At 46.8% G+C, this 22,605-nt stretch overlaps 1 protein-coding gene across 5 annotated transcripts in view; it reads right to left on the minus strand.

Annotated features, from left to right (window-relative positions):
* The window catches only part of SERTAD2 (SERTA domain containing 2), a 78,813-nt gene that overhangs the window by 11,234 nt on the left and 44,974 nt on the right, over positions 1 to 22,605 (minus strand). For 2 of the 5 annotated variants that reach the window (XM_058020086.1, XM_058020087.1), the window contains exon 2: positions 10,988 to 11,145. The exons of 1 other annotated variant lie outside the window; for it this stretch is intronic. The gene's annotated coding sequence lies outside the window, so the exon portion shown is untranslated. Of the gene's footprint in view, positions 1 to 10,182; positions 10,487 to 10,987; positions 11,292 to 22,605 lie in introns of those variants that run through there. 2 more of the 5 variants (XM_058020088.1, XM_058020085.1) reach the window with 2 other exon arrangements.

Consider the following 22,605-nt stretch of genomic DNA (forward strand, 5'->3'; position numbering starts at 1 on the left):
GATCTGATGCTTTTTTACATGTTGGAGTGTACTGCATCCATGTTGCCTGGCTAAAGAGGACTCCTGACAACGCTGCCTGGTAAGAACTGTGTCTCATGCCACATGTGAGCTAGGAAACAAATCCCACAACCCCCGAAGAAAGGTAGGGGAAATGGAGCTGTGCAGGGGTTTCTGTCCTCTCCAGGCCAGTGCTCAGACATTCTGTATTTACAAGGTTTGTTTTCCCTGACACATTTTACATTCATTCTGGCTGCCCTTTTTAATTTTTTTTTTAACTGAGTGAGGTTTAATAAGCACTTACAAAACTCTCCTTTAGAGTATATAAAAAAATTGGCCTCCTGGGCAGCTCTCTGCTTCCAGAGAGTACAGGGGATTGTTTTTATGTTTGCAAGCCTTCACTGCAAGGCTGTCAGTGCCAGCAGTAATTCTAAGTGGCAGGTATTTCTCACACATATTTTACAGGGACCTAACTCTTCCCCGTCTCCTGTGGTGGATGGGTAAACCTCAGCTCTTCCAGAAGAAACAGAGAAGCAAGTAAAGCTCCTCAGCACCCCATTGCTGCATTTAGCAAGACAGGCAGCTTCTCTCTCCCTGCAGAAACACAGCCTTAGCCCCCTGCTTTAGGCACTTCACACAGAGTGAAGACTGAGCAAGGAGCAGCTAGCAAGCTGAGTGACAGGGGTCTTTTCTCCTCTCCAGTTAAAATCAAAATAAGAAGGAAAACCATAGTGGGTGACTGTTAGAGGCTATTCTAAGTGGAACTTCAATAGGGGCTGCGTAAGGAAACCTCTGGCAAACAGGAGACAACAGAAGAAGCTCAGACTCTCATTTGAGAAGCATCTGAAGTCGTGCAGGTCTCACAGGGTTTGCCTTTGACACTCAGAGCCCGGAGTCCCCGGGTCCCCGAAGGAGTGCCCACGTTAATCAGAAAGTAAGGTGAAGCCTTCCCTAGCAAATAAGCAATGCAATTATAAAGCCAGTCAATAGTGTAACGCCAGCCAACGTGTTCCAGCGATATTTTGAAACTGTAATCTGATCCTACTGTTTCCATCCTCGTGCCTTGCCTGCTCTCCCTTGTTGCATACTGTACTATTTGAGGCCCAGAGGGCAAAGCGAGCTCTCGCTGTTTGTTCATGATCAGAAACTGCATTTGGAGCGAGATCTCTGTGTGCACCGCCCACACCACTTTCTTGAGAGTTTCTTAAACTTGCAGCCTGCCGAAGCCCTGCTAGAAGGATCTCTGCAAAACAACCAGAAACACAAACTCCACTTCTGCCTTCAGTTTGCAGCTCCTTTTCACCACGCTAAAAAAAGGCAAAGCCGCAGTGGAAGGCAATCTCTGACTCTGCAGCGTGTTAAGCCTTGCAGGAAACATATGCTTCTATTAAATTGGAAACAGTTTCTAATGCTGTCAGTTTGCTAAATGTAACATGTTCCCCTGGAAGAAGTGGAGCAGTTTTAATGTTTTTGACTAACTGTACACATCCAACCAGAGTACGTCTGATAAAGCTGGAATGGGCTCCAATAAATATAGCTTAGAATAAATTACTGCCTCATTAAGTAATTGTTTGGAAAAAGGACAGCAGGTTTTCTAGATTACAGCCGGGTTATTAAGGGTGTTTATAATATTAGGAATTCTATCAGGGTAGCAGAAGTTAATGCAAGTTTAAATCAGAGGAGCACTTGTTAGCTTGTTAAAGCATTAAAGGCTGCCCTGGCAGAACCAGAAGGTGGACAAGACTACACAGGTTCTGAGCATGGAAAGCCAGCAAGGCACACTGCAAACCACTGTGAGGCTGAAGGCAAGAGCAAAAGCCCTGTGCAACTCTGTGACAACTCCTCTTCAGTGCAAAGCAAGAGGGAGAATATACCAGGGTAACACACCAGGGTTGAAAAGCATTTATTTAACATTTACATACAGGCAGGCAGTAGTCTTTACTGGAAAAAAGCAGAACACGTTTGGATTGCTCGGCAGAAACTGATTTCTGACTCAAAGATCTCAAAGCCAAAATGTCAATCCTCACATGCTGTGTTTCAGACAGGACTTCCTGTGTGCTTCCTTATAAAACAGTGCCCAGAAGATGCAAACAAGCCCCCAGCCTGCCCTTTTTTGGTCTCATCCTTAACTGAAAGCTTTAGGAATCACACTGTCCATGACTGCCAACCCTGCCACAGCCCTTCACTGGCCTGGCCCTGCTGACCACCAACCACCAGATCAGGGTGGAGCCATCCCCCCTTCCCACCACCAGGAGATGCTTTGTTAGAGCTACCTGCTGAGGGGAGAGAGATTTTCCAGGAGATGGGAAAGCTGCCCTTATCTCAGGTCACCTCTGTGCCAAATCTCCACTACATCCTTTCCCAGGATGGCTGCACACACGGTCCGCTCACAACAGTGTCTGAGCCACCACCAGGAGCCTCCTTCCCTGGGGGTCAGCTTACCTGGGCTCTGTGCTTCAGAGAGACACCAAAAAGAGCCAGGCTGAGGCTGTTTTGAAATTTGGGTCCCCATGTGTCAGTGTTAAAGAAGCAGCCAGGCCTACCAAGTGCGAATTGAGTTCTACTGTGCTGTGAACACACGGGCTCAGCAATCTGCTGAAGGACCAGGAGCTGCTTTACACACCCGGGCATCAGCAGCAGGAAATCAGAGCTGCAGTAAAGCAAACCAGGCACAGCACTGGGCCAGATTCCCTGACTTTACTATGGGATTAGCTGATTATTCAGCAGACTCTGCTTGTTGGCAATCGAAAAAAATATGGGTGCATGGCACCCAATGCAAGGGCTTCTACACACAAGCCCACCCTGGGATCAGCCCAGCAGCTCTTCCTGCTCCTCACCACTGTTTCTTCCCCCAAGTGCTGCACTCTGGGCCTCCTTGCACGGAAGCAGGAGATGCTGGTCCCACAGGCAGCACCACAACACCATGAATTCCCATGTCAGTGAGCAAGGAAACACACTGGAGCTGATGCACACAACTCCATGCTGGGAGAACCAGAGCCATCTCCTCAAGAGGTGGAACAGCAGCAATTAAGATGGCTGTGTAGTGCTCCAGGGCCCAGTTCAGCAAAGACTGCCTTCCATTCCTTCCCACTGCAGAGCCAGCAGGCACCGGCACAGCTCAAGTGCTGTCTAAAAAGAGACACCTCGCTTGTAAATGAAATTCAAAACAATCATCTGAAAGACCTAGAACAGCTACCAGAAAGTGACACAGGCTGGGAAGCACACACACACACTCCCTTTTCACTGCTAAAATTACACACCTGTAATGACAAGATGCTGCTGGTCAGCTCTAAGGGAGAATGATGAAACAGCCAGGCTGGCTGTGCACCCCTCCTCCCCTGCACACAGAACAATGGATGACGGCGCTGTTGTGTTGTGTTGTGTTGTGCACGACATCTCTATTGGCACGCACGTGGCACGGGCTGCCTTTTATTTTTAGTGTGTGCAGGGACTGAGCACTGCACACCCATCTCCACTGGACCTGTGCAATTCCTGCAAAGGTTAATGAGAATTGTGTGTGCACCCGTGAGAGACGAGACCCCTTCGTGTATAATAAGGGAGTTTTTCTCACCTATGTATAATTACTTTGTTTGAATCCTATCGTAGCATCTTCTCCCCAAAGATACCTTGTTTTTCCCCCTTGTCATAGACCCTTAATAAACACATGGTGGGGGAGACCCCCACACTATTGAAAGAACTGAATGGTTTGCCAAAAAGTAGGTTATTGCTCTGAAAACAGTGTTGAATAAATTATCACAGTCAAACTGAAAAGCAGCAAATGGCAGGAGAGAAGAAGAGGAGAAAGGAAAAAAAAATCCTCTGAATAAATATATGCTGCAAATGCACCATACAAATCCCAGCAATGACAAGTCATTTTAGTTTCTGGCCTGCAAATTTTATTTGCTAACCAGTTTTGCACTACTGAGAATTAGGAGAAAAGAAAGGTGTTTCCCTGGCATTTTTTGAAGTAGCTTAAACAGCGCATGAGTTTTTTTCAACATTTTTACGTAAATAAAAGGAACACAACCGTGCAAACAAATACATTCTATGAAAAAGAATCCACTCACCCTGCAAGCGTCTCTTATAGAGGTGAAAAATCTGTTGGACATTTCTCCCCCACCAGTGAAAACAAAACAAATTTTTAAAACATAGTTAAAATTTGACAAGAAAGTTTGCTCAGATGGTGTTAAATGATGTTGGAGAAGATGCTAACTGCTGCCCTTTCAGTCCAGTGCACTAAAGCTCATGCATTTGTTGAAATAAAACATGTGTTTCCATGTGCTACAAAGGATCCTTCTGAAAACTGACTAAAGGGAACTTTGGCCAACCTTGAGCTATTCTCAACCTGTAATAGCTATGAGTTAGAGACAAAAGAGATTCCATTTTTCGTTGCACCTGCTTGATTTCACAACAAAAACTACTACACTGAAGAGATGTTCTTTAAAACAGCCACCATGGGACCCACGTCTCTTCTATGTGGAGTAATTTAGACATTTTCAAGTAAATAATTTCAATTTATATGGAAGCACCCTTTTAACAGCATCTTTTGACAACATGTGTCTGTATTAAGTCTGTATTTTTGAAGCATGTTTAGGACAGGTTAATTAACACATAAGAAAGAAACTTAACCACAAACTAAAATTTAGTTTAGAAAATTTGGAAATCAGGAGTGGAAAATACAGAAGGAGAACAGCTCAGGAAATGAAATGTCTGAAACTTTATTTCATATTCAGTCAGGCACAACCCACTCACCTCACCCATGATAGTATATACTGATTTTCCCCACAATTAAAGTCCTCATCCAAGCACACACACATCACGTGTGTGCCCCTGCCAGCAAGGGGAAGCAGAGCAGCGACAGGAAGCTTGACACTGTGTGTCACTCACAGAGAAAATATTCTCTCTCTTCTATTCATTCACAAGCTATTTGTGGAACACTTTAGTTAGAGAAGGAAAGTGGAAGGGTTGTTCAGAAGAGCCAATTTCACCAAGCAGATGGAACAGGAGGGGGAAAGGGGGAGCCAGGTCCCAGTAGAGTAACCCAAGCAGGTTATTGGACCCTGGGACAGCCAACATGGGAGTGAGTACCCTGGCCAAAATCCCTGTGACCACAGCACAGGCTCCTGAAGCTGAAGGCACTGCTCCGACACAGGGCCAGGAGCAGGCATGAGACCTGACCCACAGCAAATCAGGCCGTGCCTAAAGGGCTGAAATAGAGTGGCTTGTCTCACACAAGGCCCACAGAGCAGTGAGAAAGCAAAATGTAACCACCACTGTTCAAAAAAAACACTGTGGTTTGCACACAAACGCTAGTCTCCTATCTTGATGAAATGTATATTTGAAAAATATGCAAATGATATGCATGCACGTGGATGTGTACCTAGTAAAGGCTTTTTTCCAAGGGAGAAAGAGTGCCTGTAAAAACACATGAAAAGTAAGTTTGTGGAGGCACCGGAAGATGATGATGATGTACTTCTGAATTAGGACTTAAAACTTCATTTTGCAGCTACCTGAAGTTAAGACAAAGCTGCCTTTAGGCATCTCAAACTAGTCAGACCTGCTATAGCGGTTGCACAGTCTGCTTCAAATATGCCCTCCATGCTCCTTTCAACCTCCACCCCAACATATATCCACATAGTTTACCTCCAATCATGGGTGGTTCTTGCTATAGCACACTTCACTCAACCTTATTGCCGGCCTGGCACAACAGGAGGGCTTTTTAACACTAATGTTACAGGCTACTATAAGAAACTGTATGAAAACAGCCAATGCTTGTCACATTTCCATTAAAGGTGAGTGTGGCTCAAACAGTACAAGGGTTTCCGGGGTGGAAAATCTGGGATCAAGAAAAACAGTTTTAATTGTTACATCTGAGGAAGTATTAGGGCAAGTTTAGATCTTTCCACCAATTCAGGACTCCTTGAAAAAGGGAACTTCTTTTTTCTGCTACTTCCATATACTACTCAGTTTTCAAAATGACATTAAAAGAAAACAACCCATGTTTGAACACTTCTCTCTGTATTCTATACCAAGAATTCAATTTTTATTTTAACTTCACTGAAAACAAACTTCTTACTTTGCTTTCACACCTTACTGGTGTGCAAGCAAAGTAAACAGGTTTTGGCTCCTAACAATTACACAGAGAGTCATGCCATTTGATGCCACTTAAAACTCAATTCCAGGGTGATATTAAGGTGAAATCTGTGATATTAAGGAGAAATTTAAAACCAATGGTACTCAAAACACTGATCATGTTGTACAGGTTGGGAACTTCAGACATTCTATGGCAACACCTCTGATTTTATGCACCAAGCTGAGGAGGGTACCAAACGTGGCCCCTCACTCGAAGAGCAGTGGTCTGACCTCACCTAATGCAGGGCTCTGAGCATGGTTTTAATTTCACTGCAGCAGCTTGAATCCAGTGTCACTCTGATGTGGTGGTGGTTGCTGTCTCACCTGAGCTAGATGAGCCTCCACCCTCAAAGAAGGGACACATGAAAACCAAAAACTTGCTCTCTGGTGACTTGACAGTTTCTTCAGTCCTTCCAAGCCTTCCCACCCCCAGTGAGAGCTTAAAGCCCATTCTGAAGGCTCTGAGGCTGCACCCATCACCCGTGGAGACTGCCCCAGCTCTCCCTTGGAAATGCCCTTCGCATCAGGCCTTCCCCACCCCGAAAATCCCCTTTGTGCTGCAGGAATGTCCCAGCCAGCACATCTTCACAGCTCCTCCTGGCCCCTCGGCAATGACAGCCAGCATCTGACAGGCTCACCAGGAGCCATCGGGGACGCAGACATGGTGGCAGTGCAGTTTGTGCTCTGCACAGCGACACAGAGTTTAACACCCACACAGCCAAGAGACAGGGCAGGACCCTGCTGTGACACACACAAGCCTGTTTCTCCCACTAAACCTCTGCTGCCTCCCAGCCACACGTTTGCTTTGGACCTCAGATTGGGCTACACTTCAGCACACCCAGGAGCAGCGTTAGCACAGCATTCACAGGCCTTGCCTTCCCCACTCGTGTGTAACAGCCGAGCATTGTTATCTTATTTTTGTTATAGTGTTTGCATTGGTAATGCTGAACAAACCTGAAGCCTCCGCTACAGCAAACACAAAAATTGACTCTGTTTATAAAAGAATTAAAGAACTAACGTGTGTTGAGAGTCTCTCTCCGTTTACAGAAAACAGGCACCTCTTCATGACAGCAGCTCCTCTGACTGATGAAAGTTTAGAAATCAAAAGAAGTGACAGAAAACATGCAATTAAACACCCCTGAAGAAAATGAGCACTGTGCTCAGATTGGCAAATTTCATCTTCCACAAACCACTAATTAGCAAAAGATTCATCAAGACTGAAGATCTCTGCTTAGTGCCAACCTGCTTACACTGAAGCTGGACCTTGCTCTCTCCTTTGAAACACTCCTGATCTTTGGACTTGGTAACTGAAGGCTGCTATTTCTGGCACTGATTCATGCGCATGTTTAGGAACCACTGCAACTGGAGCTGTCTCCTTGTGAGCCAGTTACACTACAGGGCTGAGCTAAAAGGAGGTGTCTCTCTTGCTACCTGGCCCTTATGAGAAGTAGATCACCAGAAGACTACTCGCACTTTCAAAGTACTGCCTTCTCCTTGTTTGACAGATTACACTTTTAAGATGTTACACAAAAGCAAAAATAGTCACAAATACTTTGGATCATCTGTCTAGTGTTAGCACTGCCAGAGATGAACTGTGCCAGGAGTGCTTTACATCAGTGTGAAAAAAGTCAGAGTTCCTAAAAAAAAAATGTTTTCCCAATGAAATATTTATTGAAAAACAAAAAGCAGCTTGTGTGAATGATGGCAAAATCCTTCAAACTAGATACTGCATAAAATCTGCTGTACTTCATGGAAGCTAAAAAAAATAAATTTTGAATATGAAGTTTGAGTGCTTCCTTGCTATTAGGACATTATCTCAAAGTCCTTGATGCCTCTCAGGCAAACAATTTGAGCACTTGGTATATTTATGTCATTATTTCCCCTGTGAAAATCTTTATTTCATCTTTCCCATTAAAAAAGAGCAGGTGTATAAAGGAACACAATTACAACTCTTAATAAATCAGCACCTAGAGATGTATTTAATGCTCTTTAAGACAAAACCTGAGGGACCTATGGCTATCAAGTTTCTTTTTGTTTGTTTCCAATCAGCTTCAGAGAAACAGAAATCAGCTTGACACAAAAATCAAAGCAGCATTTTAATATGCACAAAGTCTAGCTTCGTTTGTTCAGCAGTCCAATCCAGTTCCTGCAGAAAAGGAGTGGGTGGCTGCTGCTACCAACTTAAATGGAAGCAGGATCAGTCACGAGAGGAGGAATATCTAGAGCTGTTACATTGGATGCTGCAATACTTGCCTGAACAATGGAAGTATTCCGAAGGACATGCTCCTGGATACCTGTCCAGCAGCACAAACTCTTAATCCTCCTCCTCTCTCTACCATCACCTGGCTCACGATGTTAAATCACAATCCAAAGATGCCATCCTATTATGTCAAAGGCATGCATTTTAACTTCAGCCAGAAAGGGCTACTTTCAATTTACCCTGCTAAATCCGTTGGCTAATTTCTATAGCAATCATTTGAAAACAGAATTCATTTTTATAGTTTGTTTTACCATGTGAAAGCTTCCCGAGCCCTTAGATGCAAACTGAAGCGCCTCTGTCAATTTTGTACCCTGTGAGAAGTCCATAAGACACAGGAACCTTCACTAGTGCAGATGCATGCCTAAAATGATCAGAATGAAAAAAGCTAGAAAGCGTTGTTTGAACTCACACACATTGCAAGTGCTCACTCATTTGAGAGACACAAATACAAAAATGGTGTTTGGGGCAGCCAAGCCCTCTCCCACCGCTGTTTGAGCAATAGTGCGTTCTAGAGCGGCAAAATCCAGCACTCACTGACGGCAGCGAGAGTCACCCTGATGACTGCACCAGGCACCAGATGAAAAAGCCTGGATTTCCCTGCTCCCGAGAGCCTCGGATGTGTCTGAGCACACGCTGCCACACGCAACAGCTCTGGCGTGCTGCACTGAAGTTCGGCTGAAGAAGCTGACAGCCTTTCCCCCCCGGATGGAGATAAAATAGGCAGGTTCGCTTTATTTTACACCAGCAGCTGACCCACAGCTGTAAATCAGCCACCGAGGGGCCCACTGGACAGCACACAAGCCTCTCCATAGATTTCCAACTAAAGTGGCCCTGGCTTTTCCAGCTGTGTTTCACAAAATGCAAGAAATGACAGCAGGTAACTGTACTTCTATTTTCATGCTTAGGAATAACTTATTTTTCCAGATCCTGATGTGAGTAAAGCAGCCAACGCTCCAAATCAAAGTGGCACCGCAAAAGGATTTTTCTTCAAGTGTTCATCCACCCCGAAGAAAATCCTAATAAATATACATTTCTGCCGTCGCTTCCAAAAGATGCACCACCTTACTCACAAAATCCCCCCCAGACGCCTCTGTCTCTCCGCGCTGGCGGTGCTCCCAAGGAAGACCCATGCGCGCTATTGCTCAGGAAAAGACAGGCTAATCCCCAGCCCTAACACCAACCCCTGAAAAGGGCCGGGCAGCGGGGCCAGCCGGGTCCTGCCCAGCCATATGTCAGCTTTGCTACAGCGGAGTGAAAGTCTCCCCCAGGCCCTTTCAGCTCCCCCGGCACTACAGCACGCACTTCTCGGCGTTCCTGAATCCCCCGCTCTTGCTGGGAGAACGGAGCCGGGCTGCAGCCCCCGGCTCCAGGGGCTCCGGGGCGCACACCGAACTTACCGGGGTGCCGCGGCTTTCCTGGCGTCGGAGGGAGCGCGGCTCCGGGGAGCACAAGCGGCCGCGCTACCGGGGCCGCCACAGCCACCTCGACAGGAAAGTACATTCCAGCCACCCGCACCTGCTTCGGCTCGGGATCCCCCCGCACCGGCGGGGGAGGGGGCGTATTTTAAGGTCAACTTCGCCGCTCTCCCTCCTCTGCTCATCTCAGCACGAACCCCCCCACCCTCCCCGGAGGAGAGGGGGAGGATCCCCGCCCCGGGCTCCTCTGCCCGGGCACCAATTTAAAGGTAGAGATAAAACAAGCCCCGATGACTCGCGAAGCCAGAGGGGGTGGAGGAGTGTCGCCGCCCCCTGCCCCCCCCCCCCGATGCCCCGCAGCCCCCCAGCCCCACTCACCACATGCAGCTCCACCTGAGAACTAAAGCATGGAGAGGGGGAGGTCGGAAACTCTCGCCCTAGAGCAGCTCCATATGTCGCTCCTCGCCGCGCCGCTCCGGGGAGGGGCCGGGTGGGATGCGGAGGAGGAGGAAAGGAGGAGGAGGAGGAAAAGAGGAGGAGGAGGAGGAGGAGGCAGGAGCAGGCGGCGTGAGGATTTAAGCCTCCGCTCTGCCCCGGCGGCTGCGATCACGCAGCATTATACAATGGAGGAGGAGGAGAGGAAGGAGGAGAAGGAGGAGGCACCACCAGCCCCGGCTCCCAGTACTTGCCGCCAGCACTGACGACAGGGGCGGCTCCGGCGAGCTCCTCACCCTCCGGCCCGCGTCAAAGCTCCGCCTCGGCCCCGGCCTTCCTCCCCCGCCCCCCCAACCCCCGCGGCTGCTGCCGCTGCTCCTCCTCCCCCTCCTCCTCCTCCTCCTCCCCCGCTCCGGCTCCCCGCGCTGCCCACGCGTGCCCCGGCCCCCGCCGCCGCCGCGGCTTCCCCGGGGAGCGCCGGGCCGGCACAAAGGCGGGTGCCAGCGCGCCCCGACCGCAAATATGACAAGTATCCCTGCTATCCGGTGGCGGGGACCCGGCCGGGGCACGGGGCTCCGCCAGCCCTGCTCCCCGCGCGGGGCTGGCCCCGCATTGTCCCGGTACAACCCAAAATTGTTCCCCCCGGCACCTCCGGTGAGCCCCCGGCCCGGCCAGGCTCTGCGGGGGCGAGGGGGGATGCGGAGAGAGCCCGGAGCGCTGCCGGCCGCCCCCCGCCCCGGGACCTCACCTGGGAGCCGAGGGAGGCGGCGGCCCCCGTCCGTGGAATCCTCGCTGCTAATTTGGGCTGTGCAGACACCACCGAAGCACAAAAATGAGGCCAAACGGAGATGTTCGAGAGCCCGAAGACTTGGGGGAAGGAGGGAAGCGCTCGGCACCAGGCGCTATCTGGAAAGAAGATGATTATTTTAAGTCACCTCAATGACTGAGTTTTGAAAGGGGCTGTAATACCAGCCAGCGCTGTTAAAGGCGATTCAAACACCTTACAGCATTGGCTGTAGCCCCAGCAGGCATCTCGGATCGTTCCGGCCTTTCATGTTCCACTAAACCGGTTGTACTCCGGGACAATAAAGCTTTAAGACCTAATATAAAGGCGATTATTAGTCATTAATACCACGACTCATTTAGGTATTATGCTCAAAACGGTCTGTAATGATTTGTGATCAATCAAGATGATAGTCTTACTAGAAACTAAGTTCCATTTTCAGTTAGAAAACCGAAAAGGAAAAGGATACCTTTAGAAGAAAGGTCTCCTTACCCTGTAAACTGTATCTGACAAAAATCCACAAAGGAAAAACAACACCAAACCATTAAAATGGTGAATCTGCCAAAATAAAAGGAGACTAAGTGCTGATTTTATGGATTCTTAAAATTAGAATTGAAAAGGCCCCATCACGTTGATGCTAAAACACCAGGACTGGCACTTGAGCACTCTACTGAACTCACTAAAAATAAAAGAAAGGACATCAGATGTAAAAACCGACGTTTTATTTTGCAGGTTTGGAGGCCTCAGCACACCTTTCCCTTTCCACCCGTGCTATTCCTTTGAGGAGATCCAAGCCCTCTCATCCCTTATCTGCGGCACAGAGTTAGCCCTAAACCAATCTGCAAAGCAATTCCCGAGCCATTTACTAGATTTTGACGAGTGATTTGCGAATTGCCCAGGAGCTGGCAAACATTAAAACCAGAATCTCCCTGGCTGGATACTTTCCAGCAGCAAGGCACTGAAATTTGGTCCTTCTGCCTGGGAAAACACGTCTCTCCCTGAAATTACCTCTCCCTGAAATTGTAGCGTCACAACAAAATCACTAAATAAAAGGAAAAGGTTCATCTTCTTTAGGGCCTGAGTGATACCTGTTCGGTGGTATCACTTCTAGGTCAGCTTCTGCCTACTCAAAAGCCACACAGAATATTTGTAATACTTGCACACTGTTGGCTGGGTTGTTTGGGGGATTTTTTTTTGCACGCCAGACTCACTGAATTTCGGGGCCCCATTCCACCCTCCTTTACAGCAGATTTGTAACCCAGCGGGATCTGGCCTTGCGCAATCGCGCCGTGGATGCGCCCAGCCGAGCAGCGCTGCCTTCCGGAGCTCAAAGTCCGCAGCAGGTTTACAGTGCCCGCGCCTGGGTGTGTGCGCGCTATCACCGGCACCAGAGGCACAACCACAAACATTTGCTAAATAAGCAGCTGGGCTCCAGCCCGATGTGCACAGCCCTTGCCATGTTACAGTCGGCAGTAAAAAGCCTGAGCCGGTGTCATTCGAGTTTTAAACGCTTCTGACTTCGCTCGGTTGCTCCAATTTTACACCGGCATAAGAAAAAGCTCGCCGCCCCTTCTGTTTCCTACTGTAACTCTCTCGAGTCTTTTCTTGGCAGGAGTTTACAGTCACGCTGTAACTCAGATTGTGCCTCCGAACACAACTAGCACAACCTGCATCCACACTCAGAAGCACTCCCAGCTGAGCATAGGTCACGATACGAATCGATATGAATAGAGCTCCTTCCCGTGCTTCGCGCACAGCCCAGGCTCCAGCGCGGCGGGACGAGGCTGGGCTAGGCAAGGAGAATAATCCCGCGGCTGCCTGCTCCTCACATGGCCTCGCACCTGATTGAGGGAGACCTTCCTGGCCAAGAAACTCCGCTCTCAGCACTGGAGAAGCCTGAGCAGAGGGTGTCTGCAACACCCAAATGCAGTTTGCTGAGCACTTCAGTAAGCAGGAGAAGCAGCCTGCAATGGAGGCACGGAATGCCGTGCTAGGAAGTGTGCCGGCAGAGGCTTCCAGAGCCTGCGGAGCGGGAGGGGAGAACAGTCTGAGCGTCTGCAAGGAGGAGCCACCCAAAATGCATCCCATTTCAGAACCATGCATGTATGGGCTTCCCAGGGAGCAGTAGCACAGGTTTAGCTGTGCAGTCCCAGCCTTGACAGAGGCCCGTGAGCTGCTCGCATGTGAAGATGACACAGTAAAAGAGAAGGAGCTGAGCTGTGTCTTTCTGCAGCAGCACCGACCTGATGTGGGCTACAGGCACAGCCTGAGTGCAGCCCTGTCTTTGAGCAAGGATGGTCAAAGCCTGCCTGACTGAGGCCAGGTCTCATGAAAATAATCATTCAAAAACCACCCCTGCATTGAAGATAAATAAATGAACAAGGTAATAAATGAACAAACAGATATCAAAAAGATTGGGAAGGGGGAAACAGACACTGGACTTCATAAATCAATTCATTAGAAACACTACAGACTGCCAGGTAATCTGCCCATCAACACGGATGCTAATTAGGAAAGAGTGGCCAAGTTTGCGCTGGAATGTTGGCATCCCTCGCATATTTCAAAAATAGAGGGAGTGAACTGCTTCCTATGATTCTAATTGAATCTTTGGCCTTTTCCTTTCTGATTGCAATATGTATGAATACTATGAGATTTCATCAGGTAATTGTTCAACACAACTTCATTTTCTCCCTGGATGTCTTTGCTTTGCTGCATGCAGAAGCTGGCAGGCAAACACCTAACACTGCCCCCAATGCAGACAACTTTTTACAAATAGAGACCCCCTCAGCATTGGTACCCTGGGAGAAGCCAGACAAAGGGCCTGCCTACAGCAGAGCTGCTTGTTCCACCCGAGCAGCGTGGCTCTCCTGGGTAAGGAGAAAGCATGCTGCAAGCAAAGGCACGGTGAAACACTGCTCACACCTCGGGCAGGCTCTCTTCAGGCCCAGCATTGACCTCCAGGAGCAGGGCCCTCCTCATGTGAGGCTCAGCCACAAATAAAAACAAGTTCCTCAGTAAAAAACTGGGGTGCTGCATTACTGCAGCCTGCACCTGTACACAAGCAGGGAGGGAGCTGCACCTGAGAGCTGGGCAGCTTTCCCTGGGATTTCAATGGCTTTTTCTCCTTTTTCTGCTGGTGCAACTCTAACACGGCTGTCCCATGTGTCCTAAAGCACAGGAGTCAGTAAAAACCCTGATGATCCACTCCTTCTCATTCCAGTTTTAGCTCTTCCCCTCCCCACACCTTCATTTTCTCCTTTAGTTCATATTTTTCTCCTTTAATGTGTTTGTGGCAGTAGGAGAAACACTGTTCCCTAGAATGCATAACATCCTTAATTATCATTCTCGGTTAGTTCTCTAGGAAAAAAAAAACCCTACAGGAGAAATCAGTTTAATTAATGAGTATGACCAAATGCAGCCTTAGTTTTAATGCAGTATCATATATTATATGTCCAGTTGGGCAGTTGATCTGCTCTGGGTAAAATGAACAGCGATGCAAAAAACGAGGGAGCTCATGAATCAATATTCTGAGTGCAACTAACCCCTTTTGTATAGTTGCTCTAAGCTTCCTACAGATTTTGATGAAAATGTCGGTTCCCAAACACTGCTTCTGGCTTTGGTAATGCAGGATCAGGCCTGTACAGTCTAGTAATAGGAAGCTATTGCTTGGCAGTACCAAGGGTTGTGCCGCATGGTAAATTCATTAAGTAATTAAGGAATAAAACCCAACTCTTAACTCCAGGATGGCTCTCAAACAGCCACACCAAATAAAAATCCTGAGTGTGTGCGAACGACAGGGGTAGCAAGGTTTCATCTGAATGTAAGATTTGGTGATTTAGATGTTTTTCAGAAGGGCTACTCTTCACATACTAAATTATTAAGGAATTATTATGGAACAGGATTATCAGGAAAGAAAAAAAAAAAGCAGTGTGCATTAGCTGGCTTAGTCAGAGGAGGTTTTGCTGCATTCCTCATGCAGGGAGATGACTCCCTCCCTCTGTAATTCCCTGTGCACTCCCAGTCCTCTGGAGACTGTTGGTGTGCATCATCCTTGCTCCAGCTGAAAGACTGTCCTCTGACAGAGGTTCTGGCTGCCTACCATTGCTGTGTATCTCCTCACATCTTTCTGCCTTTTAATAAAACTCTGTGTTCCTTTTCAAATCCCTTTCAGGCTGCATCCCTTGCAAGATGTGCTTCATTCCTGGCCCAGACCAGACTGTTCACACTGGCACTGCCTGTATGGCACACAGGCTGCTAAAACAGTCTCTCCTTTCCAATCCTGCTTCTTGTAACACAGTGAATTGTACTCTGCACTGAGCTGAGTTTTAAACAATTTCAGGCTGCTTTTCTTTCCCTTTCAGTGCTCACTCTGCAGTCTCTATCAAAAGCACAAGTCATTCTTTTCTGGAACACTTGGTTACTTTTTTGAAGAGAGGCTACGTTGATGTCCTGATATTCATCTCATACCAGGGCCAGCGGATCAAGGGGAAAAAATCTGCAGATAAAACCAAAGCTTCTGTTTTAGAGCTGAGGAGGGAATAGTTCTAATCAAGAAAAACCACAGAAATGGGCGAGAAAAACAGAGAGATGGCCAGTCTTCAGGCCTAATTAACCGCTGGTGTAAACAGATGTCACTGCAATCAAGCCAGAAGACTTTGGGCCACCCACCAGCCTTGAGCACAAACCCAACATGAGCCTGAAAATCTTAACAACGTGGGGCTGTCAAACATGCAAGCCACGCACACTTCAGCACAAAGGTGCCCACCACATCCCCAGTGCTGAGGGACCACCTGCTTGCTCCTGGGTCACCAGGGGAGAACAGCTCTGCTGCTCTGCCTTACCCTGAGTGCTGCACACACTACAGCCCTCTCCTGCAGCAAAGCTACTCCTACAAAGCTCCCCATGGAGCCATACATTCCTGAAGCACAGATGCCCCTTAACACTCTTGAAACCTGAAAGAGGGCCTGGGTGCATAGGCAGGTTGGAAAGAGGCCTGGATGCATAGGCAGCTGCTCAACCCTGCTCAGATGCCAAAGGCCTGAGAGACCAAATGGGGCCACCAGTGGGGTGACCAGAGGCTCCTAGAAGTGGATGTTCCTGCTCAGATTTGCTGCATTAAAGCATTATACAACAGCTACAAGGAGTTTGAGACTGGGAGGGCACAATGGAAATGGTGTTGTGGTAACAGTGCTGATGTTGCACAGCATTTCAATGTTAAGCAGGACTTAAACCAAAACTAAAACTGGAGTTAAATGTGTTTGTGCTCAGATGCATTACCAGAAAAAAACCAAACCAAAACAAAAACCAAACCAACAACAACCTATCTCAATCCTTATTTATATGAAAACATGAGTTAATACATGGACATCCAAATGAATGCACTCACCTATAGCTGCTTTTGCTGGCTGGAATACAATCTGTAAAGCACATTAATGCTCCTATGCAGATTTGGGGGCTTAGGCCTACTGTTTAAAACTAGTTTTTGCAGCTCCTTAGAGCCTCTAGATTCAGAGAATGATTACCAAGAAAGAGGCATTTTCAAAGTAATTCAAATTTGCAATGATAAATTCTTTCTCTGACTGTCCCAGGTGCAAAATTCTTTACAGACGATGTTTATCTGCACTCCTTTCAGACAGAGGTTTCCGAGGGTCTAATTTTAAATAAACGGTGAGTGACCTACACCACTTCTTTAAAAAAAAGCAAAAAGCCAAAACCAACAAACCCCAATAAAACAGAAGTTGAATCTGTAGGGCCAAATTCAGAAGAGGAAGAAAAAAAAAAGGAGCTGGCAGAAAACCTAGCACAAGAACATCAAATGTAGCAGCATTAACTCCCACTGCCATTCTGTTCCTCTACAAATTATTGAAGTTCATACAGAACTGAACTCATTGAGTCAATGCAGTGAATGCACAAATCTTTCTGTTTTAACCCTTCACAAAATGTGTAGCTCCTTAGATTATGTGCAAAGAGGAGATTAAAAAAAAAAGACTGAATGAGTACATCAGATGCTTTTAGTGACTATGCCTGTGGTAATGATTCATTTTGTCTTTCTACATTCCCCAGTGCTAGCACGGCTAAGAGTCAGCAGAAGCTCATACTGCATATGCAGGTAAACAGACCGTGGGTGATGTCTGCAATTCTTTACCTAAAACCACCCTGTAACCGTCAGAAATGCATTTTATCTTTCTGAAGAAAAAGGGAACTGCACAAATTAATTGAGGTTCTCCTCTAACCTTTTTTTTTTTAATGTTCTTTCACTTTAAAGGAAGCTGTTCATTTATAGTGACCATTAGCCAAAGGCTGAAAGAGGTTTACACCTAATTAGTATTCCCAAGCAAGGATGAAACACTAAATCATTGCAAACCCACCCAGCATTTAGGTCCTACCAACAGGACAAAGGAAAAAAAGCTGAAAATCCACCATTTATCATCAGAGTCCCCTTCCTTTCACACCTCTTAATGGTCTCTTTCTTCCTCCCACAGCGATTCTGGGGTGATAATGTCCTTGAAATGTGGCAAGGGTCTGGAAGAGGAGAGGGGCAGCTCTCCTGCCTCGTCACACCCATAGGACATAGCACGTGTGGACATTTGCAGGGGTGCAAACGAAAATAGTATGGAAAAAAAAAAAAAAAAGTAAGAAAGAGAAAAGAGATGTCCTGAGCAGGGATGGCATGGAGGTAGGGAAGAAGGTGCTGCATGTGGCATAAACTATGGTGGTTTTCTGTGACAGCCATAAGAAAGTTGCTCAAACAGTAATAATTGTCCCCTTCTATTTTTATTTGAGCAAAACAGAGGCACAATTGGAGTACAGAGGGAAACATGTCAAGGGAAAGAAGTGGACCCAAGAAACAAGGAGGAAGAGCTGCGTTCCCGTTGATGGTGCTGATATCGAGTCCAGGGTCCTCCCTTGTCTGACAACTGGACATCAGCAGGAGAGGAAAATAACACGAGGTGTGTCACTGAGGCTTTCCCTGCTCCTTCTCCCAGCCACAAGCTTTCCCAGCACACGTGGGATGGGCAGAAGGCTCCCAAACCCCTCTCCTTCACAGAGATCCACTTCCCTACAGAGGTTCGACTTTGCAAACCAGTTTCTATAGGATTCGTTTGTAAAAGGGAGGGTGCCAGCGACTGAGCCGGAACTCCTGCCTGCCTGCCGAGTGCAGTCCCTGCCCAGCCAGAGCAGCCAGCCCCAGCTACTGCAGAGAGAGGCACCGGACCCTTTGCAGGAGCTGGGCAGAAAGAGGCACCCTCTGCCAGAGGCTCACAGCAAGGGGCCAGCCAAGCCAAGGAGGGATGGCTGTCCATCTGCTATCACTCATGCCCCAGTGCATTTTCTAATCATCCACACTCAGGGGACATTCCTAGTACGTTTCCTGCTAAGCAAAAAATTCATAATAAACCCCAGCTACTTTGCTTGCTTACCTATTACCTACAGTAGAGTTAACCTTCATGTTAAATCTTTTTCTTTTTCCCTCTGAATCTGCTCTTCTGCTAACTTTACTGTACTCTTGCTGGATGTTCAGACCCTGCCACAAGAGCAAAAGAAGTCAGGCAGCTGTCAAAGTGCTGATAATTTGACTCCACATAGATACCCAAATACTACTGCCAAGCAGGTCAGCATACAGAAACTTCTTTTTGCTGGCAGTGCTCTACAAAGAAACTCTTCCTCCTCTGAGCAGCTGGGAAAGTGCAAGTGCCCACTCCTTACTTGACCTGTGAGGTTCATAGAAAGAGCTGCCCCCAAGAACATCAGTGCATTGCTCCTGCCAGCAAAAAGGGAGGCCTGGCATTTGATGTGTTTGTTTCTGTTTTAAAACCAGAACAACCTAAACCAAATCACCTCTGTCAGACAAACACTGTCTTCCATGAGATGTTCAGGTGAAAGACCTCAGGCTCCCAAGATCTTTTTGCTAGCTGCCACAGCTGATGTGGGCACAATAACGAGAAGGAAATGCATTTGTTGTTTTGAACTTCACTTTCTTTCATTTAGCAAAGATTCCCCTTAAATAAATGGAAGTAGGGAGATCTTGGAATAAGCCTTAGCAAGTTTTAATCACACTTTTTCTTCTTGCAAGCGAGTCGTCATTCAGTAGCTAGGTGGTTCTAAATAAAGAACTCTAGTCAACAACAGGAAATAACTCCCACAGAAAAAAAAGGGCAGAATACAAACTCGCAGCAACTCTCGTACAGAGCTCACAACGGCCTTTTGTTCCATGCACATTAAGTCCAAAATCTTTACTTTTCAGAACATGTTCTTACTCTAAGTAATTAAAAATTATTTTTAACTTGTCACAAGTACGGATCCCTTCCTTGCCTTCCTCCCAGAAAAGTCCCGTTAGGAGTCAGAAAATCACAAGCTATCCCCATTTTCCCTCTTTCATTTAGTAAGTATGGACATTCTAGGAATGCCACATGATGACTAGGATTTAAGAAAGCTACTGATGGTGGAGTTTTTATCTTTTTTTCTTTTTTTTTCCTTTGGCCAGGGAGGTGCACTGTTGTGTTCTCAGCAGCAGTTTACATCCTTTAAAACGTTCAAAAACCACTGCATGTTCAGAAAGTACAAAGCACGTGGTCTGTGGGAGGGGGATAGAGGAGAAAACACACATCTCCAGCCACTTATTAAAAACTCTGGCTAGTGCCTAGAATCATCAGCTTTTAAATTATACAATACATCACACATAACAGGCCAATGATTGAGCACAGGCACCAAGCACAACATTCAGAAAGGCACAACCAAAATCCCTTAAAGAATACACTGGTTGATTCCATCTGGCTTAGAAGAAGTGTGGTTTTAGTGTGCCAAGGGGGGAATTTTAAGATGGCTGCTGCCTGTTGGCTGCTATGGATAGGTCTCTGCAGGAGGTAGCAGAGCTTCTTTAGGAACGTTGCTATCACTTGTGGCAAATATCTTCTGGAACACAAGCAGAGATATAGCAGGTTTTAGTGGCCAGCTGATTCCAGCATCCCTCCAACAAATCACCTGACGTGGCTGTGTCACACTGCAACTGAACTGCAAACCAATTTCCATTCTAGAAATAGAATGTTTGAATTATACAGCTGCAAGAACCAGGGTTACAGTTCCAGGCTGGATTTTTGTCTCTGGAATATGGGAACTGGCTCAGTGTGCACATGTGTGTACTGTGTGTTCATGTGCACATGCAACCATCAAAAGTTTACACAAAGAGCAAATAACATTTGCTTCCTAATGTGATTTGGATGAACAATGAACACACAGGCTGAAGCAACTCTACATTCAAACCTAGCCCCAAATATGTGGTTGTATTTTAAAGTCCTCAGCAGTGGGTTCAAACTTGAGCTTGCAATGTTGTTTGTTTTTTTTTTTTTTGTCACTGCTGACAAATCCAGACTCCTTCTTAACCTTCAGAAAGGAATAAAAATTGACAAAGTGAAGTATCCTAGAGCAACTGTCCCACTGTTTCCCAGCTCTCACCCATTAGGTTAAATACTACAGAGATTTCAGTGGGACCAGCACACTTTAAAAGATGTAGTCTCTCTCTGTCTTTTTCTCTCTCTCGCTGAATGATATTTCTGCCCACATGCACTGACACATACCGTGTCTAACAAGGCTGTGATTCATTTTCAGTTCTAGTCATGCTCACAAGTGATGCAGTGCACTAGCTGTGCCTTCAGGATCTGCGTAATTTAGCTTCATTTTCTCTGCCCCCACCCTGCATTAAGTGAAGTTCCAACAAAGCCAAGTCATCACCCACCAACTCCCCCTCCCACCTGCTTGGGGGATGTATACAGCAGGAATCTGAATAATAATAATAATAAAATTAAATTAGTTTTTTTAGAAAGAGAGAGGAGGGGATGAGAGCTTGAGAAATATCATGAATTGTTAGAAAGCTTTCTAACAGTGAATAATGTGAGTGAATAATGATAATGGGATGTATACTACCAGATCACTAAAGCAGCTGCATCAGTCCTGAATCATCTCCCCATACACGTTACAAGCAGCACTGTGTCTTGCATCGTGAACATCCTGCAAGTTCATGCTAAAGACTGATTGACATTAAACCTGAATCCCTGATTGATGAAGGCAAACACCTTCTCAGCCTCTCCCATGAAGTCTCTTGGTGACCATTCGCTGGTCCCCTGCCCCCTGCAGCCGCTTTGGCCAGGCGCAAACGTCAGCGGGAGCCGTCAGCGCGTCAGACTGCAAACCTCCCCTTGCAGCCCAGTGGCCACCATCCATCACCAATTACACACGGTGGGCTTGTGATACAAATTACAAGCTGCTTCTGAGCTAAACTCCATGTATTTGAGGCATGAGGCCAAGCTTGAACAAAGTGAAAGACAGGCTTTTTATTTGATAAATCTCATTATCTTGCTGGCATTCAAAATTCATCTCAGACAGAGAAATGCATCACAAAGTAGTTCTTTAGTTACTGGGAAGAGCCAAGATGCTTTAACATATAACTTAAAAGGTGTTTACACACCCACCACACTAACACTTCTAGCTCTCCTCCACCTTCAACCTGGAACTATGTTTTGATGGAACAGAAAACTTGATTTTCTAAAGAAAAACAAGTAAATCACATTCCTTCAGCAAAGATCCCTAGACAAAAGCAAGTCACTGAAGACTCCTTCAAGCAGATCTTAGTGATCTGCATGATTTCCTTAATCCCTAACCAATGACACAGGATAAAAGGAATTAGCAGCAAAAGCGAGAAGGTACTTCAACATTACAGGTGTAATACAGCAAGGGTCACTGTCACCACAGAGTTACAGTGAACTAAATGAACACATATCACCTTTCTTCCCTTATGTGAAACATCTACATGGTGGGAGCTTTGTATAAGTTAGGTACAGCCTCCCAAGCTAAGCAGCCTCTCCTGTTGCTGGCCCCCATTCATGACCAACATCAGCAAGCCAGAGTAGGGATTAAATTCCCTACTTGCTGTAGAGGTCCCTCTCCTTCTCTTCCTCACTCCCAAGGGCTGACTCAATTTGAGTGCAGCTCACCAGCCCGCTTGCTGGCATGTCCCCACTTCAGAAAGAATACAGGAGCACACCAGAATTTTGAGCTACGCAAGGCTTGTCCAAGCCTAATGGTTGGGGGAGGTGGAGTTTGTCTCTCTGCCTTCCCATCAACATCCTCTTTTCTGCCAGGACGAGCCTGGGCTTATCAGGAGCAGAAGAAACACATTTCCTCGTGGTCATTTGTTCCTGATCTATTCTCCTCCTCAGAAGCTCCGAACTGTAGCAAAGGAATGAAGGAGTGACCACAGCCAGGGAAGGACTGATCTACACTTCTGATGTGTAACACACATGACTGTGAAGGGACCAGATCAGCCCATGAGGCTGGTATCATGAAGGGCTCTGGGAACTCTGAAACATCTGGAGGAGGATAACTCCTGGGGCTGGATGCTCGTTGGGAGTAACGGGTCAGGCAAGGAAAGCAGCGGACAGTCAGTTCAGCATTTCAGCAGAAGGGCCACTGCCTCATTCTGCAAACTGAAGAAATGAAGCACAGGGAAACTACGGGTTGGCTTACTGTGGAAATGAAAGTCAAGGCCGTGTGTTTTGATTTCCTGAGCTCTCCACACAAGTCCAGCC

Source organism: Melospiza georgiana, chromosome 3, assembly GCF_028018845.1.
Source record: "Melospiza georgiana isolate bMelGeo1 chromosome 3, bMelGeo1.pri, whole genome shotgun sequence".
Taxonomy (NCBI): domain Eukaryota; kingdom Metazoa; phylum Chordata; class Aves; order Passeriformes; family Passerellidae; genus Melospiza; species Melospiza georgiana.